The sequence below is a fragment of the Chlamydotis macqueenii genome, chromosome 2 (assembly GCF_036417535.1).
Source record: "Chlamydotis macqueenii isolate bChlMac1 chromosome 2, bChlMac1.mat, whole genome shotgun sequence".
Lineage (NCBI taxonomy): Eukaryota > Metazoa > Chordata > Aves > Otidiformes > Otididae > Chlamydotis > Chlamydotis macqueenii.
In genome coordinates this window covers 60,702,405-60,713,537 of record NC_141557.1, presented here as the reverse complement: position 1 = coordinate 60,713,537, position 11,133 = coordinate 60,702,405, and positions in this window count along the sequence as shown.

Here is an 11,133-nt window from a genome sequence, read left to right as displayed (position 1 = left end):
ACCCGGTTCTTCCTTATTCCCCTTTTTAAAAATTGGGGTTATGTTCCCTCTCTTCCAGTCATTGGGGACCTCACCAGGCTGCCACGATTTCTCAGATATGATGGCCAGTGGCTTGGCAACTTCATCCGCCAGTTCCCTCAGGACCTGTGCATGGATCTCATCAGGCCCCATGGACTTGTGCACCTTTAAGTTCCTCAGATGATCCCGAACCTGCTCTTCGAGCACAGTGGGCAGTTCTTCATCCTCGCAGTCCCTGCTTGCACCTTCTACAGCTTGGGTGGTGGGACAAGAGCCCTTATCGGTGAAGACTGAGGCAAAAAAGTCATTGAGTACCTCAGCCTTCTCCATGTCCCGGGTAACCAGGACACCAGTTCCCTTCCAGAGGGGGCCTACATTTTCCCTGGACTTTCTTTTGTCCCCAGTGTACCTACAGAAGCTCTTCTTGTTGCATTTCATATCCCTGGCCAGATTCAATTCTGTCAGGGCTTTGGCCTTCCTTACCTGATCCCTGGCCACTCGCGCAGCCTCTTTGTGGACCTCCCACGCTACCTGTCTCCGTTTCCACCCTCTATAGGCCTCCTTCTTTACTTTCAGTTGGTCCAGGAGCTCCTTGCTCATCCACGCGGGCCTCCTGGCCTTTTTGCCCGACTTGTTTTTCATCGGGATTCACCTATGCTGAGCTTGGAGGAGGTACTCCTTGAATGTGGACCAACTTTCCTGGGCCCCTATTCCCTCCAGGGCCACCTCCCATGGCACTTTGCCCATCAGGTCCCTGAAGAGGCCGAAGTTTGCCCTCTTGAAGTCTAGGGCAGAGAGCTTGTCATGTAGTTTCCTTGCTGCCCCGTGGATCTTGAACTCCACCGTGTCGTGGTCGCTACAGCTAAGGCTGTCCTTTAGTTTCACATCCCCCACCAGTCCCTCCCTGTTGGTGAGCACAAGGTCGAGCCTGGCACCCCTCCTTGTCGGCTCCTCTATCGCCTGCAGGAGGAAGTTGTCATCCACGTATTCCAGGAACCTCCTGGACTGCCTGTGCCCTGCCGTGTTGTCTCTCCAACAGAGAGACAGGGCATTATCTCAGGGCATATCTGCATGGACAGGCATGAAGGACCTGAGTGCCTCTGCTTTTGCTCTGAGCTGGCCAGATGGGAGTCTACTGTGATTTGGAAACAGTAAGATCAAATTACTTTGGTACTGTGCTCAAGCTTACAGAATCTTCTGAGAGACATGTTATCAGATATAACTTTATCAGTTTGCAAATCAGTTTTAAGTTAACCTACCCAATTTTGCAGTTAGGTTGGTTTTGTATCTTGCACAATATAAACTGCCTACATGATCTACACTTGGCCCAAGTTGGCCAGTTGTTGCTGGCTTGTGGAAAGGGGAAGATGAGCTTCCCTTCCCTGTCTTCTGTATGGTCTGCGTGGCCCACACTTTGCCAGTATTTGCACATGTTTACCTTCCTCTGCTTGCACAATGGACGGAGCACTTGGCCCAAGCTGGCTTCCACTGTGGTCAGTTCAGAAAGTCAACAAGAATTACAAGGGAGCTGAATTGTTCCCAAGAAAAATTGTAGGATTTCTAGATGCATATTCTTAGCCTGAAAACTGAGACGCTGTAGTTGGACTCACTCTCTGAGAGGTAGCTTGGTGTAGAATAATGAATGCAACTTGATTGAACCAAAACAACAATCCCAAACAGCTGTTTATTCAAGCAAATTTTTCCTTTATTTTTAATTGAATTCGAGAAATTATAATAGTGCAAACACTCAGTATAAAAGTTGCAATAAGAAATTTACATTCACATTAACATTTCAGTCCATTCACTTTTTAACATAAAAATAGGACAAATATTCAATTGCTCTTCTCAATTTAACAATCCTGAAAAAGACTGGAAGATACTCTACAATATTCTATTTACATAAAAATAGACCCGTATTATTAATGCAAATCTCTCATTAGAAGTTACCCAGTGTTAAGTTATTGTATTGTACTATGTATATACATACTTATATATATATAATGTATAGCTATATAGATATAAAAAGTTTTTACCTCTTCAGTGGGCTACAATAGTTGGAAAAATGACATCTTGACTTACTAGTTCATTCCTTAAAGTTAGGATTATTCATTTTATTTACCTATGTAGACATTTGTATTGTGATACAGTAGGCCTCCTCCTGGTGCCTTTGCAGTCACTGCCAACAGCCCATTTGACATCAGTGGGAGAGGAACAGACTTTAGAATACGGCCTGATCTAACAATTCAACAATCATTGAAGTTAATATTTCCATTAACTCTACTGGGCTGTAAATGAGACTAAAAAAAATCTTCTGAAAACTCATATGCCAATTTAATAGAGAGAAGAGTACATTTGATTTTCCCTTTGAGAATGGAATATCTCTACCTGATGCAAATAATTTTTTTTTTACAAAGACTAAGCAGAATATTCAAGTTAGTTTGAAAGCAATGCAGAACTTGCTGCAAACATCTGCAGGTTAAACAGTTGATAAGATTCCTCTTGTATGGTCTTCTTACTGAATACTTCAATTCAACCAGCCTTATAAAACCACAAGACAGTATCTTTGCTTGCTCTTATTTTCAATAGAGTGACATCCAGACACATATGACATGACTGCCCTTGAAATGTGTTTGCATAGGTTTAGTAAACTGCTAGGGAACATGAATTAGGCTACCCCCCTCTTGCTTATCTCCATCTCTTCTTTGGGGACATGAGCAGAGATGCTGCTTTGCCTGCAGCTGGCAAGGTTAAGCCTCACTGCCCAGTTTGCTACCAGCTGCTGGTGTCTGCACTCCCAGCACAAGCTACTTGCCCTTTCAGGTTTGCTGTCACATGTACTGCTTCCTAATCAGATTATATCAAAGCTGTTTCTTTTCCCCTAAAATCCTATTATGTAAAAAATCTGCTTTTTGAAAAATAAGTTCAACAACCATGTGGTGAAGGACCTACAGAAGGAGTTGGTCAGCAGGCCTGAGTGGAGAGTAACCGCCTGCAATAGAAATGTGGTGGCACTGAACAACTGAAGGCAAGTTAAGGGCAGCAGGGGCACCAGTTTCTTAAGAAGCAGTGTTTTAAGAGCTGAAGGTCACATTTTTACATCCAAAGAAGAACTATGTGGTGTTAAGAGCCAAGCAGGCATACCTAGTTCCTTTTCCTGTTAGTGCTATGGCATATATTACATTTAAATATTTCTAGGATGCTTGAAATTATGGGTAAGCCTACAATGGACGCTGTGCTTCATGTGTAGGCAAATCAATTTTGATTGTAGAACAAATGCTCCATGTGGTTTGGTTTTTTTTTTGCTCCCTACCTTGGGCTGCTGAACATTTCATTATAAAAAGAAGGAATTACATACACTTTTAAATCTTTTCAGTTAACAGATGAGAAAAATACTTAACATCTCATTTCCAAGCAGAACATATGGACATATACCAGAAGGGCAAAAATTGACCTCCTGACAGCAGAAAGTACAAGGACTAATTAGCAGACTAAAATCCAGACAGATGTGAGTTACAGCACAAGTTTTAGTGAGAGGGATTTTAAGAGATGTGTCAAATTTGTCTGAATCTGCTTGAAACTGTAAAATGCGTGTATTACTACTGTTTTACACCATCATTCACATTCTGTGTACAAACCGATGATTTACACACAGACAAATCTACACACATATTATGGAAAAAGAACCTCCAAAATGAGGTTTTTAACCTCTTTCAGAATTTCTCTGAAAATAATATTACTGCTCTGAAATTCTCTCAGTTGGGTTAAATCGTGCTAGAAGTGGTAACTGCTCTTGGAGTCTGTTATTCAGACCAGTAACTCTGAGAGCAGTACTTTCATTCTTACTGTACTCTGTAACATTTTCTAAAGCTCCCTCTGTGTAACAACAAGCTGCTTGAATGCAGATAAGAAACTCACCATTTGCTTCGTCTAAGTCCAAATCTGTGCAGACAATTGCACTTGTAAACAGAAGCAAGTTACACAATCACTTTACTTCTTTTTTGTTAATTGAACTCTAGTAATGTTACCATTTAAAAAAGCAGGAATTTTAAGTGAAGAAGGATTTCTACTGTAGCAATTTTAAAATATAATTTTCGTGAAGCAATTTTTTGATGGCACAGGTAATTAATTTTCATCTCTATTTAATTGAAGATTCTTAATATATCAGTTGAATGGTATTTGAAATGTAAGAACAGATAACCTTTGCATTCACGTATATGAAGGGGTAAAAGATGAGAAATGACCTAAATAACTTCAGTATGCCAGCTCTACTTTTTTCATAACTGATGCCACCATTAACAGATCTAGGATAAAAGCAACAGGTCAGGCACTTGAAAGTAAGACACGATAGTGTGCACAACCACAGTAATCGAAGCACCACTTAGCCTTGCCCACAACAACAACTGTTAGGTGTTTTACCATTAGCAGCCTGACCTACGTCTAGCAAATGTGGCAGTGCAGTTATAAGCAGCAGGTGAGTGTTCTGGATGTTTTTAATCAATGTGTTTTATTAGCCTGTTCCGAAAAGGAGAGCAGCTAGCTCTTTCAAAGGAGCTCCAAACTATCTGGACAGATTTTCTGCAGAACTCAACTCATTGTGTGTGCTGAGCTTTTTGGGAAATCTGTTTTTATTTACTTGGACCCACACATACCTATGTATTGGCTCCCTCCTTAAACACTTGGAGCACTCCTTGCATTCACACAGCTGTGCTGGGAGTAAATGAAAGTAGGAAAGGAAGCAGTAAAAAAGCGTCACAGTGATGCAGCACTGTTTGTTCCATCAGTTTTATGCAGGTGTGACATGTCTGATGCCACAGAAGATATAAAAAAGGCATCCTAATATAAAGAAGCAGATCCTTCAGCATGCAGTAAGGCACAAGCAAAACCAAGTCCTTTCAGCACATAGGCTATGTACATTAACCAATGCTAATGCAAACTTCAAGGTGCTTCCTCACTATCAGAAAATAGGCATTACAGTTGACAAACCCCCAACCATTTCTAATAATTTCTTCTGAAATTCTGAAAGCAGTTCACCAAGAGATCATGAACACTCTTATGAAGGTGAACAGACACGAAAACTCAGAAATTGATCTGGCTGTGCAGTTAAACACAAGCCTTATTTTTGTTGCACTAGGAATCTGGTTGAGTACTCTGCCAGCTCAGATACTCAAGACCTGTCCCATGTCAGTGAGAGCTTTACCACTGACTTCAGGAGGAGTACTGGCTTTTCACCTTTTCCTTTCAGCAATTGCTATCTCACAGGCTGCTTTTCTTTTTGTTATTTTGTACTCCGGCTAACTTTGTACTTTTTTCTTTCTTTTCCTATTTTTATCCTTGCACCGATCAGATTATAAGTCACACCAGGCCACTCAAGCAGCGTGACATTTTGAAGAGTAATTAAAGAGCAAAAGGCAGTGCCCCCCTCCCCTTACATGGACTTTTTCCTATTTATTTACTTTTGTATATTTATTAATCATTTAGATTTGGCCTGAAAATTCAGTGAGAGATGGGATTAAATGGAATGATGAACTAAAAGAAAAGCCTATAGGGAGTTCTGCAAAAAGCCAATCATAAACAGCGTTGGGGTAGACAACCAGAGTCCAGAATGTCATTAATCACAACAATTATGCCACACTTAGATGTAAAACCCACTGAATTTGAGATGAGTTAATTTATGACTGTTTGAAACTCTTAACTGCTGTATGAAGCCAATCATCAGTACAAGTGGTTCTTGTATGCAGGCAACTGGGATATGTTGCATGCATCTACATCTTAATTTACGATGACAGAAGTACGTGCAGAAGCTGTACTGCTTAGATTACCCCACAGTCACCTGATTAAGCAGAAAAATTCATGGATTTCTAAGTCCTATTACAAAACTAGCTCAAATCTGTAAAACACAATAAGTCCTTATTAATCCATAGTAGAAAGTATTTGCAGTTCACACCCTTTTTCCTCTGCCACCAACCTCAATGTTATGCTCCTAAAATAATCCTCATTTATCATACAGCAATTATAAAAGTAATTTGAGAAGTAATCCCCAGCTGTAGTGACACAGATATGACAACTTTAAAAACAATGCATGCAAAATACCTCCTGAATTTAAAATTTTGTTCAGCAGCAATATGGGAAAAATCAGCTAGAGGATTAGATAGTGATTTCTTATTCCTGTATCACTAACTGACATGGGCCTCAAGCTGTGGGTTAGGCTTTGATGTCTAAGGGAGGCATCCCCATAAGCATGGCTTTAGTGGGAGCAGGACTAGCATCAGGATAGAACTCAGATGGCTCAAAGCCAGTGAACCCAGTGAACCTTCTCCTAATAGTTCTGTTAAATATTTTCTGCTTAGCAATAGAAAATTTGGAAAATGAGTCAAAAAAGATAACAAAAATAAGGCAACAAAATTAATTTTTATATATATATACACATACATATATATACATATGTATGTATCTGAGAAAACAATCTATTTGCATTGTGTACTTTTCACATACAATAACTTATTACCACATTAGAAATATACTCTGGGTAACATCAATGGGCCAAATTCACCTCCTTTACCTTCCATAGTGTTGCATCTGCATACAGCAATGATGGATTTGACACTTGGTCCTTTTTGATGACAATACTACATCAAATGCAGTATCAGAGAATACCCATTGACTGTCAGATATTACACCATTATGAACTAGAATATCTCCTTGCTTTTTATATTACAGTAAGTAGAGTTTATTGCTTCTAATGACCAGAAGGTACCTTATGAAGGCAGCATAGATAACACTTTTCATATACTGTACTATGGATCTTGGAACACTGAGGTTGGCAGATCACAATCATTAAATTATTTTTCTTCTTTATTTGCTGTTTGCATTTTGATTTTGCTTTGCTGCACGCACATGCAACTAGTGGATTTAACTCTGTGCCAGAAGTGACATGTCAAAAACATTTAAGAAAACTTACTGGTTTGTTTTGTTTTACTGAAGTCAGGCATGAGTGGCATGCAACAGATTGCAAGGAAAAGCAAAAGGACATCCATTTCCATTTATCATCTCCATGCACATGTAAAACGTCTCTTACAAAAATCATTAACATTTGTTAAAAGTGCCTTTTTGACTCTTTTTATACAAGTCTTCATGCAATTACCTGTCTGAGCTAAAGTTATTTACAAAATTTCATAATACAATACATCTTTTAAAGTGAATAATACATGAAAGGCCAACGTTTTCTGTTGTATTTTAACACTGTACAAGATTAAAAATAAATAAGGCATTATAATACAGGTTTATCACAAATTAAAATAAAAATGTTGGTTTTCACTGTAATACAAAACGCTAACTTGAAAGAACATTATGGCTAAATAGTCCTCCTGCCTGGGCAGAAAACATAAAGAATCTGGACTTGCTGATGTAAAGAAAATGCTTTGTTTCTGCTACAAGCAGGAATTCAACACATGAAAATTATTCACGCTACTTACTAATGTTTTTAGACTCCTCAAAGCACTGAAATGGCACAGGTCGTATACTGTTTCCCTTTAAACAGTGACTCCCAAGTACTTTCTTTTGCCTTACAGATAAATTACAGGCAAAAGTGTGAAAGAGATTTAGGTGCATGACCTACTGTCAGTTACAGTGTTGTAAAACATTCAGTTCAGTATCGATGTGAGATATCACTGTAACCTAAAGCAGAACTTCCCTACAGAAGCTCAACTCCTGACCTTCATAAGCATGCTAAACTCCTGGTGATTTCTGCAGGCCTTGTGGGTACATAAGGGATGCAGATTCAGCCCTAATGAGCTGAAGCTTTTGGGTCTGGTCTCACCTAGAGAAAGCAAGGGAGAATTTGCATGTGTTTTAGGGAAGACAAGGGAGTGTAACTTGCCACAGCGGGAAGCAGGTACAAAAACCAACACATTTTACAGGCTGAATAAAATAGCTTTCTAGTCAATGCAAATGGAAAATGTTTGGAAATATCTAGTCAATAATTCAACTGAATGCCAGCTTGTAATCTCAGCAGAGAATAATTTAAAAATAATTTAAAGATAAAGGTAGCATAGGAACACTTTGAAATTAGCTCCCAAGACAGTGAAGCCTGAAGATCTCCAATAGTTATCTCCTTATATAAAGAACAAAAGACTTAGATTATTACCATTATCTGAAAGATAAAACGTGCAAACTGATGTGAAATATTGTGCTTGCTTTTGACAGACATCGACATGCCAAAATGGCATCCCTTTGTTGTAGAGCTCGTATCTGTTAATTATTTCAAGCTAACACCTGCACTAAACTGTGAACAGAAGTCCAGGAGGCTATTCTGCCCCCAATGCAACAAGTTACTATCCTCAGCTAAACATGAGGGATTTTTTTTGTATTGTAGGGCAGAACTGACTCCTTGTTGGGGCTACAGCAAGGTCACCCAGACAAAAGTTAGAGCTTTACCACAAAATTAATAAATACAAGACAGGAAATACAACTGCATGCATTATCATGGACACAACCCAAATCCCACAGAAATCCAATTCTGATGATTTTCAGGGATATTGGAGTGGGACACATATTACTTTCAGCCAATTGCAAATAGAAATTTGATGACAAGCTTCTCTAATTTGTCAGAAAATGTGCATTTGTGGGGTTATTGGAAGTATTACTACTACCTCTTTCCATGTATAAAACTTACTGAACTTATCAAAGAACACAGAAGAGCAGAGAGACTGTATCTGTCATTTAAAGCTATCACATGACAGCTGAAATAAAACATACGTACACAGAAAAGGAAAATGGGAAAAATGATATGAGTAAGGAAGGAAAGCATAAGGGCAAGAGCACAGCTTCATTATATCATTATTTCAATAGGCATTTGGTTTTCACTGTTGGAACGGCTACTGAATACTGCCTATGCTTTTCACATGGCTTTTTACTAATTTGTGCCTTGGCTGAACTTTCTTCATGATTCTGTACTGCTCAGTCCAGGATTACATAGGAAAAGATAGTTTTCCTCATAGTAAAGCCAGCAACAACAACCACAAGAAAAATACAAAAAAAATGTTAACAGTAGAACTCAAACAAAGTCTGGAAACTGACTCCAAATACACCATCATTGATGCTGTAAGCTAGCACATGCACACTGAACTCGCTGCAGAACCAAAGAGACCTCCTGGTCCACTCAATCTGCAACAGAGGTACAGACCTCCTGCAAAAGGGGTGACTGAGAAGCTGATGATGGACTGCACCTGTCTGATCCTTCCCACGCAACATGGAAAACATTCTTACAAAAGTCACGTGCCTCATTTGACTCTTGGAGAGGAGGATCAGGCTTAGAAAAACTTTGGAGTAATTCTAATAGCATATGCTAATATTTTAAAAGATTAAAATGAATAATCAAATTTACCTTGCTACATGATATTCCACTGACATTACTCCATTGGTGAAATCATACCAAATTCATTGATTCAAAAATTGTGTAACTCAGGCTTTTTGTGAGTAGAACTGAGTGATTAACGCTATTGCACATAATGCTTTCTATTTTGGTTAAATATTTAACTTAACCTATGTGATTATTTAATTCTTACAAACCTATTAGAAAACATAAATATGCAGTGTGCTTTACATGGATATCACATATTCAGTTTAGTTATGTAAATATTTGTTCTTTTAAATCTGTATTCTCTATATGTATTTACTTAAATGGCTCTGAATGCCTCAAAACCAGAATTAAATTATTCTAGAAGAGTATCTGTGAGCTGGATAGCCGTTAGGGAGATAAAGAAACATAGTGACTTTCCACCAATCTGGCAGGGTGCATACACCTAGTGCAGTTAGGAAGCATTTCTCAGGTTTTTTTAGAATCATAGAATAGTTTGGGCTGGAAGGGATCTTTAAAGGTCATCTAGTCCAAATCCCCTGCAAGGAGCAGGGATATCTCCACCTAGATCAGGTTGCTCAGAGCCTTGTCCAACCCGGCCTTGAATGTTTCCATAACCACAACACTAAAACAATAATTTTGCTAGCTTTGTAATGAAGCACCTGGCAGACAGGGTACATAAAAAATTAATTAAAAACCCTGCTGAAAACCACCGGAGTCCCACAACAGCCTGATATGGCTACATGGAGAATGGAAACTCCTGCAGCATTTCTTTAACTATTTGCATCTGTTGACAGAGTATTTGCCTACATAGTTTTTACATAAACAGTGACTGCTCCAAAGCAGATGCTGATTGCAAGGGAATCACTCAGAATCTTCTTTCCACTGAAATCAGTAATAAAATAGGCCCACCAATGGGAAATGTATGATCTAGTACACATGCAAGTTTTCTACTATACAATCTGGACAACTTCTGAAGTCTTGGGTGGGTTTTTAGGATTTTGGGAGGGGAGTGGTTTTGGATTTTTTTTTTTTGTTAAAAGGAAGTTTTGCTCAGTTTTAGATAATGTAAAGTTTTGCTTCTCTTTTGGAAAGAGAAGCTTGTGCATTCCCATCCAAGTATGGCACTTGTCATCCATGGAGAACGTATCACTCAACAGGATGACCTCCTAATGCCCCCACTTTGACTATGGAGCTGCACTCCACGTTTCACATCCAGATGAGCATTTCAAGATGAAACCATGAACAATAAGATATGGGCTGCATTGAAGGAAAAAGCAGTCAAAATATGTTCCCTTTTATGCAGATTAAGAGCAGGCCTCACTCTCCTGGCACGTTTACCAGTGTGCTCCTCATTTGGGCAAAGTTTGACTGTGCTTGTTTCTCAGAAGTATAGCTTTCTATAATTGTACAGCTTTGAAGACTGAGCCTCAGTAGAATCAAGATATAATAAAACTGTGAATTTTAAATAAATTTAAAAATCAATTAAGATGTAAGACTATGGTTGGCAAACACACAAATGTCACAAAGCTAGCAACAGCATGTTTGTCACTAGTACAGGACCATAATTTTGAGCTGTTTAGAAAGGTTAAGCTAAATTCTGGAACTGAGCCACAGGACCTGTGCTGTTTGAAAAAGCCTGAAATAATACCATCTTTCCGCTCATCAATAAAATCATCACTGTACATAAAGGAATGTTTCTATATTGCATAAGCATATTGTTGTTCTTGCAGCGTGCTCCTCTGTCTTGCACAGAATCA